General features: G+C 42.9%; 1 protein-coding gene and 1 non-coding gene across 2 annotated transcripts in view; both read left to right on the forward strand.

The window, feature by feature from the left end:
• The window catches only part of LOC126473635 (dipeptidase 1-like), a 1,495,347-nt gene that overhangs the window by 994,487 nt on the left and 485,396 nt on the right, over nucleotides 1–15,464 (forward strand). The window lies entirely within an intron of this gene.
• On the forward strand, nucleotides 5,124–5,198 carry Trnas-cga (transfer RNA serine (anticodon CGA)). The gene has a single exon. It is a non-coding gene; the product is annotated as a tRNA-Ser (tRNA).

The following is a 15,464-nucleotide window of genomic DNA, read 5'->3' on the forward strand; positions in this document are numbered from 1 at the left end:
CCGTTTCGCCTACCCAGTAATTATACCCGCGAACTGCAACCACTCATCCAAAACGTAAAATAAACAGAGCTGCATTTGGGGAAACATTTCTAGAGTTGGGGATAGATCTATGACTGATGTGAACTTGGTATCTGGGTTCATAGCAACTGGGATGTACCCACATACCCAAGACATTATTGCGGTAGTTGCATTCGCTTCCTCAACTTTGTCCGAGGTCTCACCTAACATTTCTGGGAACAGTTTTCTGCCACCCACACCTGTCGCTCAGACACATCAGTCGCCACACCTAAAATGGAGCAGCAAAAGACTTATTGATGTCACGCCTTGAACTCTAGAGGCCTAGTAGTTGTGAAGTCACTATTCACAAACAACGAGAGTTAAACAACATTGAAGGCTAGCAAGCCTACAGGGAACTCGATGGTTAGCAAATACCAGAGTAGCTCCAAGAATCTCTCTCCACCAAGCACAAGTACAGGTCTATACAACTGTCTGTGAGCTGGTATTGATTTGTTAGTAAAGAGGCTCGTGTAGCTTATACAAAAAGGCTCAAATGGCACTAAGCACTATGGGACTTAACATCTGTGGTCATCTGTTCCCTAGACTTAGAACTACTTAATCTTAACTAACCAAAGGACATCATACACATCCATACCCGAGGCAGGATTCGAACCTGTCACCGTAGCAGCACCCCGGTTCATCTACATCTACATGATTACTCTGCAATTCACATTTAAGTGCTTGGCAGAGGGTTCATCGAACCACAATCATACTATCTCCCTACCATTCCACTCCTGAAAAGCGCGCGGGAGAAACGAACACCTAAACCTTTCTGTTAGAGCTCTGATTTCGCTTATTTTATTTTGATGACCATTCCTACCTATGTGGGTTGGGCTCAACAAAATATTTTCGCATTCGGAAGGGAAAGTTGGTGACTGAAATTTCGTAAATAGATCTCGCCGCGACGAAAAACGTCTTTGCTTTAATGACTTCCATCCCAACTCGCGTATCATATCTGCCACACTCTCTTCCCTATTACGTGATAATACAAAACGAGCTGCCCTTTTTTGCACCCTTTTGATATCCTCCGTCATTACCACCTGGTAAGGATCCCACACCGCGCAGCAATATTCTAACAGAGGACGAACGAGTGTAGTGTAAGCTGTATCTTTAGTGGACTTGTTGCATCTTCTAAGTGTCCTGCCAATGAAACGCAACCTTTGGCTCGCCTTCCCCACAATATTATCTATGTCGTCTTTCCAACTGAAGTTGTTCGTAATTTTAACACCCAGGTACTTAGTTGATTTGCAGCCTTGAGAATTCTACTATTTATCGGGTAATCGAATTCGAGCGGATTTCTTTTGGAACTCATGTGGATCACCTCACACTTTTCGTTATTTAGCGTCAACTGCCACCTGCCACACCATATAGAAATTTTTTGTAAATCGCTTTGCAACTGATACTCGTCTTCGGATGACCTTACTACACCGTTAATTACAGCATCATCTGCGAACAACCTAAGAGAACTGCTCAGATTGTCACCTAGGTCATATATATAGATCAGGAACAGCAGAGGTCCCAGGACGCTTCCCTGGGGAACACCTGATATCACTTCAGTTTTACTCGATGATTTGCCGTCTATTACTACGAACTGCGACCTTCCTGACAGGAAATCACGAATCCAGTCGCACAACTGAGACGATACCCCATAGGCCCGCAGCTTGATTAGAAGTCGCTTGTGAGGAACGGTGTCAAAAGCTTTCTGGAAATCTAGAAATAGGGAATCAACTTGAGATCCCCTGTCGATAGCGGTCATTACTTCGTGCGAATAAAGAGCTAGCTGCGTTGCACAAGAACGATGTTTTCTGAAACCATGCTGATTACGTATCAATAGAGCGTTCCCTTCGAGGTGATTCATAATGTTTGAATACAGTATATGCTCCAAAACCCTACTGCAAACCGACGTCAATGATATAGGTCTGTAGTACGATGGATTACTCCTACTGCTCTTCCTCAACACTGGTGCGACCTGCACAATTTTCCAGTCTGTAGGTACAGATGTATCGGTGAGCGAGCGGTTGTATATGTTTGCTAAGTAGGGAGCTATTGTATAAGCTCAATCTGAAAGGAACCAAATCGGTATACAATCTGGACCTGAAGACTTGCCCGTATCAAGCGAATTGAGTTGCAACCCCTAAGGTATCTACTTCTAAAAAACTCATGCTAGCAGACGTTCGTGTTTCAAATTCTGGAATATTCCACTCGTCTTACCTGGGGAAGGAATTTCGGAAAACTGCGTTCAGTAACTCCGCTTTAGCGGCACAGTCGTCGGTAACAGTACCATCGGCACTGCGCAGCGAAGGTATTGACTGCGTCTTGCCGCTTGTGTACTTTACATACGACCAGAATTTCTTCGGATTTTCTACCACATTTCGAGACAATGTTTCGTTGTGGAACCTATTAAAGGCATCTCGCATTGAAGTCCGTGTCAAATTTCGCGCGTCTGTAAATTTTAGCCAATCTTCGGGATTTCGCGTTCTTCTGAACTTCGCATGCTTTTTCCGTTGCCTCTGCAACAGCGTTCGGACCTGTTTTGTGTACCATGGGGGATCAGTTCCATCTCTCACCAATTTATGAGGTATGAATCTCTCAATTGCTGTTGCTACTATATCTTTGAATTTGAGCCACATCTCGTCTACATTTGCATAGTAAATTCGGAAGGAAAGGAGATTGTCTCTTAGGAAGGCTTCTAGTGACACTTTATCCTCTTTTTTAAATAAAATTATTTTGCTTTTGTCTCTGGTGGATTTGGAAGAAACGGTATTGAGCCTAGCTACTACGACCTTGTGATCACTAATCCCTGTATCAGTCATGATGCTCTCTATTAGCTCTGGATTGTTTGTGGCTAAGGGTCAAGTGTGTTTTCGCAACCATTTATAATTCGCGTGGGTTCGTGGACTAACTGCTTGAAATAATTGTCGGAGAAAGCATTTTGGACATTCTCGGAAGATGTTTTCTGCCTACCACCGGTTTTGAACAAGTATTTTTGCCGACATATCGAGGGAAGGTTGAAGTCCCCACCAACTATAACCGTATAAGTGGGATATTTATTTATTACGAGACTCAAATTTTATCTGAACTGTTCAGCAACTATATCATCGGAGTCTAGGGGTCGGTAGAAGGAGCCAATTGGCTTAGTTCGGTTGTTAAGTACAACCTCCACCCATACCAATTCGCACGGAGTATCTACTTCGACTTCACTACAAGATAAACGACTACTGACAGACACAAACACTCCACCACCAATTCTGCCTAATCTATCTTTCCTGAACACCGTCTGAGACTTCGTAAAAATTTCTGCAGAACTTATTTCAGGCTTTAGCCAGCTTTCTGTACCTATAACGATTTTAGCTTCTGTGCTTTCTATTAGCGCTTGAAGCTCAGGGACTTTCCCAGCACAACTACAACAATTTACAACTACAGTTCCGACTGTTTCTTGATCCAAGCACGTCCTGTATTTGCCGTGCACACTTTGAGATTGCAGCCCACCCCGTACTTTCCCGAGGCCTTCTAACCTAAAAAACCGCCCAGTCCACGCCTCACAGCCTCCGCTACCCGTGTTCCGGACTGAAGCGCCTAGGACCGCTCGGCCACAGCAGCCGGCAGCTTATACAAGGCTTTGTATTAGGTTATGTTCATGGAGAGTGTATTTGACAGCCGGTCGGAGTGGCCGAGAGGTTCTAGGCGCTACAGTCTGGAACCGCGCGACCGCTTGGGTCGCAGGTTCGAGTCCTGCCTCGGGCATGGATGTGTGTGATGTTCTTAGGTTAGTTAGGTTTAAGTAGTTCTAAGTTATAGGGGCTGATGACTTTAGAAGTTAAGTCCCATAGTGCTCAGAGCCATTTGAACCATTTTTTTTCTTGTATTTGACTAATAAAGTGTTATTCAGACAGTTTCATTTACCCAGAGTGTGAAAATTAATTCATTTTTAACTTGAATTTGTTATTATCACATAAATTTATCACATAAATGTTCTATTCGATACTTACACGTCTTATATCAATACATGGTGTAGTCTCGTGGAGTATTAGATGAACTATGGGCAATTTCTTATTTGAACCATGGTATGGTCTTACTGGAAGTACCTTCCCCCTAACAAGGCAATTGCACAGAGTGAAAGTATATCACACGAAAGTTACATTATACTTCTGGCACATGTCAGCTTTCTGTTAAATGAAGTAGTAATATTATATGCAGACAAATTAAAACCCGCATTGCCGTATGAAACCTTTATGTCCTGCAAGAACTATTGCAGACCTTAGTACGGCCTTACTTGGGCCCCTAACATATTATACAAAACACCGGGCGACCTAGCCACCTAGTTTAATTTCTGAATGCGAAGCGATAGTTTTGCGGTACTTGGTGAATACAGATTCGTGAAATGGGGGTCAGGGGCAAAATTGGAACTGTATTACACCCCAGGTCAACATATCGGTCAAAGTCCTTTGCCGTTTCCTTCCGCAGAAAGTTATAAATTTACAAGTATTTTACAGGACCGAGAGGGGAAAAGCCTGCTTCGAAGTATTAGTGTGCGCTTTGGAGGGGCCAGGAATTAAATTTGTCGACACAATATCTTACAAAGAGGGACACACACAGGTGGTCAAAGTACAGATAATCAGACCAGAAAAAGTGCAAGTTCAAGAACAGAAAATAGACACATCGGAAGTCACGATGCAGAGTCACTCGCTGCCGAAAGAAAACAACAAAGGAATATTTCCAGAATGAGATTTTCACTCTGCGGCGGAGTGTGCGCTGATATGAAACTTCCTGGCAGATTAAAACTGTGTGCCCGACCGAGACTCGAACTCGGGACCTTTGCCTTTCGCGGGCAAGTGCTCTACCAGTTTTAATCTGCCAGGAAGTTTCATGTCAGCGCACACTCCGCTGCAGAGTGAAAATCTCATTCTGGAAACATCCCCCAGACTGTGGCTAAGCCATGTCTCCGCAATATCCTTTCTTTCAGGAGTGCTAGCTCTGCAAGGTTCGCAGGAGAGCTTCTGTAAAGTTTGGAAGGTAGGAGAGGAGATACTGGCAGAAGTAAAGCTGTGAGACCGCGCGTGAGTCGTGCTTCGGTAGCTCAGTTGGTAGAGCACTTGCCCGCGAAAGGCAAAGGTCCCGAGTTCGAGTCTCGGTCGGGCGCACAGTTTTAATCTGCCAGGAAGTTTCACAACAAAGGAATACTTCGTCTGATGCCTAGTAATGGGAACAACCGACTGGAAAAATCTATTCAGTCGATGGTTGGGAAACGATCGACTCATAGGCTTGTAGTTTTAAGTGCCTATTGAGTCATTCATACATTCTTTGAGTGCAACCAGTCTGTGGGAGCAACCAAACGAGGGCAAACGTTACATCATTTTGCCATTGTTAAATCATTATTGTTGACTGTACTTTGTCATCGCCTATCGTCCCCTTCAACTTGTTGGCACTTCACGATAGATGATAAGTTCAAGGATGCTGTCAACAACTGGCTGAAGCACCGAGCTGCACTATTCGCTGACGAAGAGATACTGAAGCTGATGACTTGGTACGACAAGTGTTTGAAGCTGGGTGGCAACTTTGTGGAAAAATTATGTCAATTTTTAAGAACAAATTGTGCATTTTTTTCCAATAGCCAGTCGGAGATTAATTTGTGAACAGCCGTCTTAATATCATCTTATACGTCTGACTGAAACTTGAGAAATTCGGATAGGTAGTTACAGGGGCCAATGACGGAAGACATTGGAATCTATGATGTTAGGCCGTTAATGATGGGAAAAGAAAGCAGAATTCCTTTCCTGTGGGTGGAGGACCGATAGTAATGATTTCTGCTGCTAGACAGATGCCTCTACAATTCACTGCCATGAATCTACTAACCATCTGGCGTCCATGCAAAAAAGTCATTTCGAAAGAAGGTCTTATTTTCATAGAAGCTATTTCGTGTGTTCGGCAATTTTTGTTTCAGCTAGTCTACGTTCTAAATGATAATGAATACCATAGCAGGCAGTTCAGTTGATGAGATACAGACATCTCTATAAGGGCCAATGACAGAAATTGGACGTAAAAATACAGGCGTAAGGAAGGTAACTGCGAAGAAATCTTGGGTAACAGAAAAAATATCTCGATTCTTTGAAAGAAGAAAGTGCAAAACGCTCAGGAAAAGACGGAAAGGCAGCAATATACGCTCGTGTTCAAAATTAAAGCAAAAGTCGCTGTTTCCCCATCCTGTGTCTGATTCACGGTATAGTTTTACGAACTGTCAATAGACATCCGTACGATCGTGTTCTACACGCAAGATGGCATTCTGGTGAGCAGACAACCACGCCAACGATGACGTCAGGGAACCTATCAAACGGGCTAGTATTTGCCGGGTAGCCCCACATCCACAGTCGCTGTGTACACAGCCACAGACGGTGCAGTATGGCGCAGAGAAGGCGACTACATGGCGCTCTGCGCTGGAGGGCCACGGGTAGAATGGAAGCAGGATAGTCGCAAGGTGATGTGGCCCGGTGGCTTAATGTGAATCCTTCTACTGCTTCTCGGATGTAGTGGCAGTTTATAGGGATCGAAACTGTATCCCGAAGACCAGGACAATACCGACCACATGTCGCATAAGAAAGAGAGGACCGTTGTTCGGCTGTAAGGACAAAACGATGCCGCCTTAATACTGCGCGGCTACTGGCATCGGACCTCGCAGCATCCATTGGACGTGTTGCATCGAGGCGAACGGTGTACGGAAGAGTTCGACAGAGTGGCCTCTATTGTCGGAGATCTTTTGCATGTGCACCTGTGACAGCCTTCACGTAAGGGAATGTCTAGAGTGGAGTCGTGTACATGCCACCTGGACGGTCGAACTGTTCTTTTCACAGATGAGTGCTGATTTGGTCTGGAGAGTGATTCTCCACGGATTCGCATCACGCACCTGGAGAGAACGTGGAACACGATTTCGGGACACAAACATTGTGGAAAGAGACCGATTTGGAGGAGGATCCCTAACGATGTTGGCAGGGATTATTCTGACCACTCGAACATCTCTTCATGAACTTGCGCGGTCGAATCGTCAAGGCTTAACTGCTGTCGGGTATCGTGACGAGATCTCGGGACCTCATGTGCGGCTGTTGCGAGGTGCTGTGGGCCCAGACTCCGTAGTGATGGACCACAATGCTCGACCTCATAGAGCACACGTGACTGATGTTTTCTTGGGAACTGAGCTTATTGAACGCATAGCATGGCCTGCTCGCTCTCCCGATTTGAATCCCATAGACACGTCTGGGATGCACTACGGAGACGGGCTGCATCGCGTCAGCATCCACCAAGCACTCTTCAAGACCTGCGGGCAGCTCTGCAGGAATAATGGGCATAACTGCATCGACATCAGATTGATGGCATCATCCTCAGTAGAACCCGTCGTTGTCAGCCCTGTATTGCTGCCACACTCCATACTGAACGCGTTAACCAGTTGTCGGAATGTGTGTGCAAATCTGTTAAGTTGAGAAAAAAGGAATAACATTTTTGTCTGCCTTTATCCGTGTTGTAGTTCTTTATTCTTCATATTTTTCCTACTTTGCTAACACGTATTTATAATGTTTTGTGACAAAATAGACACAACCTTGTAAAATTTCCGTTCGTTGCTTTAATTTTGGACTCCAGTGCATGTTACTTGAGAATAAAATGAATACGAAATGTAGAGAAACTAAGGCGAAATGAGTGCAGGAAAAATGTAAAAATTGGAAAAAATGGTCGTCGTAGGACATATTCTAAACATAGAAAAATAAAAAAAACCTTTGTTGATATTATATATATATATATATATATATATATATATATATATATATATATATATATATATATATATATATATATTATTGAACAGTAACAGTGAAATGGGAATTCCAAAGACAAGTACAGAAATTGCAGCGTATAGGTGAAAAAGGTCCCTACGAAAGTGGAAGGCTTCCCTGAAGACTTAATATAGGAAGAAACGGAAGTTTATATTGATGTCCCAGGGGATCCGGTTTCGAGTAAAAATTTCCCGACCTTTGGAAGAATTGCAATCAAACAAAACAGATGGGACACACAACATTCCCTCAGAATTTCTAAAATCATTGTGTGAGGTGTCGGCCAAACGACCGTGAGACTGTACGCATAGTACCACTAGACTTTTGGAAAAACATTATTCACACAACCCTGAGGAGGGCAGGAACAGATAGGTGTGAGAACTTTTCCACAGCCAGCTTGATGGCTCATGTATCCCCCTACGGTTTCTTTCTATGACTTTTTGACAGAGATTTTACGCAGCTAGTAGTAAAATATGATTTGTGATGGGAATAACAAAAAAGACATCTATTACTCCGGAATATCAAACGTTCCTACTGAGTAATCATCCGGATCAAAACGTAGTTAGACACAAATTATGGGACGAAAGAATGCATCATCAAGCATTTCAGAATTCTATTCCCTCTTTCAGGAGAGGAGCTGACGTAAAAAGGAAAATTACTTAATTCTTAGACACCAGTATGAATCACGTTCCACTGCCACTGAGATTTCGACGACGCTTGTGGTGTGACTCGTGGTTTACTGGCGACTTCAGTTGCAATATAAAAATGAATGGCCCATCGCTTTCGATACATTTCACTCACATGTAAACCACAAAGAGGAGTTAGTGGCTAACTGCGTTTTAGTATAATCCAATGACCTTAGAGTTGTCCTTACATTTGGGCGCGTTAAGAAGGCTGGAAGAAGACACTTCATTCTACCGATATTAAGGCACTCCGACCTTAAAGTACTTAGTAAATTAGAAGTCGGGACTTGAGCCTAACAAGTAAGGAAGATTAGAGCTTAAAGCCCCCTTGGCGACGAGGTAATTAAAGACGGAAGAGGGAGCGCTGGCCCTGAATCGGACGAAGGAGGCGCGTAAAATCGAGCGTGACCTTTCCAGAGTATCCACCCTGGCATTAGGGCCTTAAAGTACTTTGGAAAACCACACAAAAACTAAACCCATGTAGCTGCAAGGAACACTGATTGGGCTCTTTCTCAGTGTCTGATCGACCTACACCAAAGTCGATGCACAAAATTACTGCACAAAACGTACTAAATTATTTTGTACAGTGTGAGCCGCTTAAAAAATTCCCCACCAGATACCAAGTTTAACGTCATACATCGTATGCCCTACGTGCTCAGGAGAACATTCCGATGCATAATGGCTTTATTGTGAAGGTTTTAATGCTTGGCTGGGCTTGAAAGAGTTTCGTGCGGAACTAAAAAACTGAGGATCGAAATGCCTCGATATCTCTTCGCCAACGGCAGAAGTGAACACCAGAGCAGTTAACTACGCTTGAGGAAGTGGACAATTTTTCGGAGTAAAACAAAATTTTCATGAGAAATACTAAACGAACAAATAGATTTCACCAAGAATTGCCTAAGGCCTCGGTAGTTGGTGGCACACTACAGTTCGTCGCTACACAGTATTCTTTTTCTGATATATGCCGTACCATTCTGTACTTTACTTCCAAGGCTGTGCACATTTGTGTGGCTTCCTCCTATGTTTCTTTTTTACGCAAGATGATTAAATGTTTAATTATTCACTATACATACAGCGTTATGCGCTCGTATTGGTCACAGACCAGTAGAGTATTCATAAGCTGTTATTCATCGCTAGATGGTGCTTAGCATAAATGGAAAACACTCCGCAAGAGCGTTATTGTAACTGCCGCGGCTTGTACGTTGCTTTATTTAAAGTTATTTTCTGATGAAACGTTTGTAGATATAGGTGTACATACAGTTTTACAAGGATTTTTCAATTTATCGGGATTAATCGTCGTGGTATTTTAAATAGAGTTGTCATTTTATAGAACATTTTTAGTTAGAGGTTTACTAATAGTATTACCAGATTTTTCTATTCATCAGACTTAATCTTGAATACCCCTTCAACTCTTCCCACACCACCATTCTTCAATTGTGGCATGGCATTTTACAATGTTTGTTATTCACTGAAAACAGTTTTATGGTACAGAAGCATAAAAGATCTTTTGTACGCTATTTTTAAGTTTAGCATTTCTAAACCTATTACCTACCTCGCTCTACAAATCTCTATAGCTCTTATTCATTTTTTAATTGTCATACACGCAATTACAGCTACGGGTTTTTGCATAGTGAAGAACCAAAGAAACTTGTACATTTGTCTAATATCGTGTAGGGCCCCCGCGAACACACAGAAGTGCCGCAACACGACGTGGCATGGACTCGACTAATGTCTGAAGTAGTGCTGGAGGGAATTGACACCATGAATCCCGCAGTACTATCCATAAACCCATAAGAGTACGAGGCGTGGAGATCTCTTCTGAATAGAACGTTGCAAAGCATCACAGATATGCCCAAGAACGTTCATGTCAAGAGAGTTTGGTGGCCTGCGTAAGTCTTTAACCTCAGAAGAGTGTTCCTGAAGCCACTCTGTAGCAATTCTGAACGTGTGGGCTGTCGCACTGTCCTGCTGGAATTGCACAAGGCTGTCGGAATGCGCAATGGACATGAATCAGAGAGGATGCTTACGTACGTGTCACCTGTCAGAGTCGTATCTAGACGTATCTAGACATATCAGGGGTCCCACATCACTCCAACTGCCCACTCCCCACACCATTACAGAGCCTCCACCAGCTTGAACAGTCCCCTGCTGACATGCAGGGTCCATGGATTCATGAGGTTGTCTCCATACCCCTACAGGTGCACCCGCTCGATACAATTTTAAAGAAGACTCACTCTACTAGGCAACATGTTTCCAGTCATCAACAGTCCAACGTCGGTGTTGGCGAGTGCAGGCGAGGCGTAAAGCTTTGTGTCGTGCAGTCGTCGAGTGTACGCAAGTGGGTCTTCGGCCTCGGAAGCCCATATCGATGATGTTTCGTTGAATGTTTCGCACCAGGTGATGGGCCAGGATTGAAATATGCAGCAATTTGAGGAAGACTTCCACTTCTTTCACGTTGAACGATTCTCTTCATTCGTCGTTGGTCCCGTTCTTGCAGAATCTTTTTCCGGCGTGAGCGATGTCGGAGATTTGATGTTCCACCGGATACCTGATGTTCATGGAACAATCGTGAAATGATTGTACGGAAAAAAACCCTCTTCATCGCTACCTCGAAGATGCTGTGACCCATCGCTCGTACGCCGACTACAACACCACGTTAAGACTTATGTAACTCTTGATAACCCGTCATTGTAGCACCAATAACCGATCTAACAACTGCGCCAGGCACTTGTCTTATATAGGCGTTGCAGACCGCAACGCCGTCTTCTATACGTGTACATACCTCTGTATCTGAATTCGCATGCCTATACCATTTTGTTTGGCGCTTTAGTGTATAATTATACCTATTTCTGTAAGAATTTTATTTCATTATTGGAGAAAAATCTGTGACATGTAACGTAAGTAAAAGAGTAAGTTATATAAAGTAGCACAACTGCCAATGCACCATTAGCAGTAGTATTTCACTGGTTTTTAGATGATTGTGTTTTGGATTGTAGTTAAACTGATATTTGGGGGTTAACAGTGTCCATAATGCAATTTTGGATGGTTGTATAAGCTACTGACGGAACTGATGTATGGAGTTCCTAGATTGCGCCATCTCAAAGTGTTTGAATTTCCTGTATACATTTATTTGCTCTCATTGGCGGAAATAGCAATGCATGGGCGCCACCTGTTCCTCATGAATTAATGCTACGTGCCTCAAGACTTTTGCAAATATTTGTTAAAGGGTTCTTACGCACTTTTACTGACGGTGGTCAGCTGAAAGTTGTATATTTAAAGAAAGTTTGTCAATAGGCCTGGCCTCATGTACCCTAACGTCACTCAGCGTACACTCCCAATGTATTTTTTTCGACTACTCAAAAGATCTGTTAGACTTTGTTTTGCAAATAAACACCTTTTGTGAAACATTGTGATAATATTTTCCATGAATAGTTCACTGATGAAATGGTTTTATACAATGTAACAATGAAACGCAAATGTAAACAGACAAATGCACTGGTAAGCTAGAAGGCCATATTCGACTCATTATACTATGTCTCTAATCAGTCATGAAATGTAACATATTTTCATATCTTCTGATACCTGTTTTGTGCTGTATCTTATAGCGTTTGAAAATGACGGAATGTCGAAACGAGTAAGATGGTTTTAGAAACAATTAAATAAATGTATGGTGAAGACATCACAAAAGTTATTAAAGTTCATCCAAATGGCCGCGTCGTCTCATATCATTTTCACGCTAATTGCAACTATAGTTACTGTTATAATCAAGTAAATATACTGTTAGCTTTTAAAACTGTAATGCCAGGTAGGTGAAAAGCAGCAAACGTAAGATTGGCATGCAGTTAGCTTGAATGTGCAAATGACTGGCATTTCAGCACACCGCATAAAGTAAGCAAGAGAAATATAACGAAAAATTACGTAGTGAATTTCCCACATGGATCTGCACGGAGTGGCAGCGTGGTATAGGGCGCTATGTCACGGATTGCGCGGCCCCTCTCGCCGGAAGTTCGAGTCCTCCCTCGTGTATGGGTGTGTGTGTTGTTCTTAGCGTAAGTTAGTTTATGTAGTGTGTAAGTCTAGGGACCGATGACCTCAGCCGTATGGTCCCTTAGGTATTCACACACATTTGAACATTTGAACATTTCTCACAAGGAAAACGTGTTTGCCGGCTGGTGTGGCCGTGCGGTTCTAGGCGCTTCAGTCTGGAACCGCGTGACCGCTACGGTCGCAGGTTCGAATCCTGCCTCGGGCATGGATGTGTGAGATGTCCTTAGGTTAGTTAGGTTTAATTAGTTCTAGGCGACTGATGACCTCAGAAGTTAAGTCGCATAGTGCTCAGAGCCATTTGAACCATTTGAAAACGTGTTTGAATGACGGTGGTCTGTGAGAATGTTCTGTCGTGTCTCGCGTAACAACGAGAAACACTTAATAGCAAGTGTCACATTTGCGCAGCGGCAGGTTAGAGTCCTCTCGATGCAGTGGATTATTGTTCTACATCTACATTTAAATTCCGAAAGCCACCAAGTAGACCACAAATTACAGTTTCCTGCTATTTCTTTGTCTGCTCTCTGCGATGGGGATCATGTTTGACGGTTACTGCGATTCCTGTTCGGTAAATTGTTGTCCCAGAGTTTCCCGCTGTCTCTGGCGACCACTCTGGTTGTCCTCCATTAGGGAGGCGGCCTGCATTTCAAGGTGACACTTCTGTGGGGCATGTGTCTGACCCTGGGAAGTCTCGGTGTGATAGGGAAGTCGTACGAGATCCGCCCACACCACCGACTGCCCAAACAAGTAATCGTCGTAGCCGGATTAAACATAGTGTACAGCCGTAACTCGCTGCGGTGCGAAAACAAAAAGAAAAGAAAAGAAAACAAGACTAACGATTCCTTTCGAAATTCCTTCGCCAAAGAAGACGAAGTAAATCTTTCCGAATTCGAATCAAGAACGGCTTCCAACATGAATAGCTTAAAAGTAGATATCTTCTGAGTAGCAAAGCAACTTAAATCACTTGACAGAAACAAGTCTTCTAGTCCAGACTGTATACCAGTTACGTTGCTTTCAGAGTATGCTGATGCAATAGCTCTTTACTTAACAATCATATAGAACCGCTCGCCCGACGAAAAATCCGTACCCAAAGATTGGAAAGTTGCACAGATCACACCAATATTCAAGGAAGCAACAGCACTAATCAACTAAATTAGAGGACCATATCGTTAACGTCGATATGCTGGAGGATTTTGCAACAAAAATTGTGTTCTAACATTATGAATTACCTCGAAGAGAACGGTCTATTCACAAACAGTCAACACGGATTCAGAAAACATCGTTCTTGTGATACGCAACTAGCTCTTTACGCACACGAAGTGTTGAGTGATATTGACAAGGGATTCCAGATTGATTCTGTATTTCTAGATTTCCAAAAGGCTTTTGACACCACACAAGCGGCTTGGAGTGAAATTGCGTACTGATGGAATATCCTCTCAGTTATGTAAATGGATTCGTGATTTTCTGTCAGAGAGGACATAGTTCGTAGTATCTGACGGGAAGTCATCGAGTAACACAGAAGTGATTTCTGGCTTTCCCTAAGGTACTGTTACAGACTCTCGACTCTTCCTTATCTATATAAACGATTTAGGAGACAATCTGAACAGCCATATTAGATTGTTTCGAGAAAATACTGTCGATTATCGTCTAGTGAACTCACCACAGGATCAAAACAAATTGCAAAACAATTTAGGAAAGAAATCTGAATAGTGTGAAAATTAAAAATTGACCCCAAAATAATGAAAAGTGTGAGGTCATCCACTTGAGTGCTGAAAGGAATCCGTTTAACCTCGGTAACACGATAAATTAGTCTGATCTAAAGGCCGTAATTTCACCTAAATATCTAGGAGTTACAATTAAGAACAACTGAAATTGCAAAGAACACGTAAAAAATGTCGTGGGGAAGGCAAACCAAAGACTGCGTTTTATTGGCAGAACACTAAAAATATGTAAAACATCTACTAAAGACACTGCCTACAATACTCTTGTGCGTCCTCTTTTGCAGTACAGCTGCGCGGTGTGAGATCCTTATCAGATAGGATTAACGGGGTACATCGAGAAAGTTCAACGAAGAGCGCCACATTTTATATTATCACAAAATAGGGGAGAGACTGTCTCTGACATGATACCGGATTTGAGATGGACACCATTAAAACAAAGGCGTTTTTCGTTGCTGCGGAATCTTCTCACGAAATTTCAGTCGCCCACTTTCTCTTCCGAGTTCGAAAATACTACGTAAGAAGAAACGATGAACATAATAAAATAAGACAAATCAAAGCTCGCACGGAAAGATATAGGTGTTCGTTTTTACCGCGCGCTGTTCGAAAGTGGAATAATAGAGAATTATTGTGAAGGTGGTTCGTCAAACCCTCTGCTAGGCACTTAGGAGTGATTTGCAGTATGTCCATGTAGATGTAGATGTAGATGTAGATGTAGATGTAGATGGGGCCGGTACTGGCCCCCCGTTCTCGGATTCGTTATTGGTGTCAGAAATTAACCGTGAAGGGCGACTGGTGAAATAGCCATGCTGATTGTCGTTGTTTCTCTGTTTATTTTCTTTAGATTTATGACTCAACCATATACATTTGTCACACTAAATGTTAAACGAGTGGTATCGGATCTGGGCCTAGCTTCGCTGCCTCAGTTAATATATGATTCCTGTGCGGGTACAGTGTTCCTGCAAGAAATTCTTTTTACCAGTTTCTCCCTGAATTTCGAACTTTTTTCAAGGAGGCGCCAAATTTTGGACGGGAACTGCCTTATTCTTTCGGGAAGGCATTTCCATTGCTGACGTAAGAGGATCTTGAGTCTGGTAGTGGTGTAGGCTAAAGCTTTTTGACCTCACCTCAGCTAACTTATATGCTCC

Source organism: Schistocerca serialis, chromosome 4 (assembly GCF_023864345.2).
Source record: "Schistocerca serialis cubense isolate TAMUIC-IGC-003099 chromosome 4, iqSchSeri2.2, whole genome shotgun sequence".
NCBI classification, from domain to species: domain Eukaryota; kingdom Metazoa; phylum Arthropoda; class Insecta; order Orthoptera; family Acrididae; genus Schistocerca; species Schistocerca serialis.